Raw genomic sequence first — 2,238 nt, 5'->3', positions numbered from 1 at the left:
CCGGCTCGGCGCGGCGGGAGCTGCCCCGCGGCCGCTCGGAGGCGCCACGCACCGATGTGCCCGTTGCTGCCGCCGCTGCCCCGTCGGCGGTCGGTGTGTGGCAGCCTTCGCCGTGGAAGCGAGGAGGCTGAAAGAGGAAGTGAGAGGAAAGGAAGGAGGGCAGCCTAGGGACTCCGCCGCTCTGCCCACGCCTCGCGGCGGCAGGGGACTGGAGGAGAGGGAGTGTGGGGCGTGGGGAGACCTCCGGTCCCGGACGACTCCGGCATCCGCGTTGTTCGGCAGAGTGCCGTTCGCTCTTCTGTGGGATCACTGTTGCCCGCTAGCACAGTCAGGCGCGTTTGTGAGCCGCTGCTAAGCTCCAGCTTGGGTCAAGCTTTTCTAGGTATGAAGAAGTAGAATGTTCCGTGGTGCTTTCTTGCAAAGTAGCGCATGTTCCTACAGGAATGGGTCACAGCTGAAATGGCCGGTTTATGGAAGGCCAGTCAGGTTGTGTCCTCTGTTTGATAGCTTCTAGCTCCTAGTTTAATCTGTTCGGTCTGAAAATGTGCATCCCTGGTGTCTGCTTCTACCCAATATTTCCAGGAACTACTTGAAATGCATTGGCTGCCGTTGAGAATTAGGCACATCCTAGGAACATGTTCTACCATTGTGTGTCCTGGAATGTCTTGGTGAGTATTTCCTTCTCCAAGTCATAAAGGAGCCAGTGAGGAGAGGTGCTATGGTGGACCTTATTCTCACCAACAAGGAGAGGGCTGGTGGGGAATGTGAAGCTCAAGGGCTGCAGTGCCCATGAAGTGGTGGAGTGCAAGATGCTTCGGGCAATGAGGAGGAAGCACAGCAAGTTCACCACCCTGGACTTCAGGATATCTGACTTGGTCTGTTGGGCATCTGCTTTATCATGGGATAGAGCCCTGGAGAGGGGCACAGAGAGGCTGGTTAATAGTCAGACTCTGCCTCTTCCAAGCAATGCATCCCAACAAAAAGGAAGTCAGGCAAACCCAGTCAGTCAGGAGAACTGCTTGGATGAACAAGGCGTTTCTGGAAACTCAAATACTAAAAGGAAGCCTAGAGAGGGTGGAACAAAAGACAGGTGTTCTGGGAGAAATATGGAGAGTTAGTCTGAGTACCCAGGGGTCAGCTAGGGAAGATAATACCCTGGTAGTATTAAACTTAAGCAGGGATAAAAAGGCAAAAATAAAAACTTCTGTAGGTACATCAGTGATGGAAAAAAAGAATAGGAAAAATGTGGGGGTCTCTCCAGAGGAATATAGGAGATTGCCTGGGACATGGAGTAAGCTGAGGTACTTAATGACTTTTTTTCCTCAGTCTTTCTTGGCAAGTGACTCCAGCCTCCCTTCCCAAGTCACAGAAAGCAAAGGCAGGGATATGTAAAATGAAGAACCACCCACTGTAGGAGAGGATAAGATTCAAGAACATATAAGGAAAATTAAGGTGCACAATTCCATGGGTTCTGATGCTGCATCCACAGATCCTGAGGGAACTGGTGGAGAAAGAGGCTAAGCCACTGTATTTGAGAAGTTGTGATGGTCAGGTAGATTTCCCATGATTGGAAAAGGGGAAATAAGGAAGACTTGGGGAACTACAGGACAGTGTGTTACCTCAGCACCCAACAATTTCGCAGAGCAAACCCTTCTGAAAACTATGGTAAGGCACATAGAAAATAACGAGATGACTGACAGCCAACATGTCTTCACTAAGAGCAGCTCTGGGAAGAAGGACTTGGGGTGTTGATGGATGAGAAGTTTGTTGTAATCCAGCAGTGTGAGCTTGCTGCCCAGAAAGTGAAACACGTCCTGGGCTATAGTGAAAGAGTAACCAGCAGGTCTAGGGAGGTGATTCTTCCCCTGTGCTCAGCTGTTGTGAGACCTCACCTGGAGCATTCAGTGCTGGGACCCCTAGAACAGGAACATGGACCTCCTGGAGCTGGGACAGCCACGAAAGTGGTCGGGGCTGGAGCACCTCTCCTATGAAGTCAGGCTGAGATGGCTGGGGCTGTTCTGCCTGGAGGAGAGAAGGCTCCAGGGAGAATTTATAGCATCTTCCACTACCTAAAATGTGACTACAAGAGAGCTAGAGAGGGACTTTTCATAAGGTCACGTAAAGATAGGACAAAGGAGGCATATCTTTAGGCTGAAAGAGTATATCACATAGTTGTCAGGTGGCTAAGAGAACAAATGTCATATCCACAGGCCTTTTGAACACTTCCAGAGAAGCAGT

This window comes from Passer montanus, unplaced genomic scaffold, assembly GCF_014805655.1.
Source record: "Passer montanus isolate IOZ18808 unplaced genomic scaffold, ASM1480565v1 scaffold87, whole genome shotgun sequence".
Classification (NCBI taxonomy): domain Eukaryota; kingdom Metazoa; phylum Chordata; class Aves; order Passeriformes; family Passeridae; genus Passer; species Passer montanus.
The sequence above is the reverse complement of the archived record's forward strand: the minus strand, read 5'-3'. Positions refer to the sequence as shown.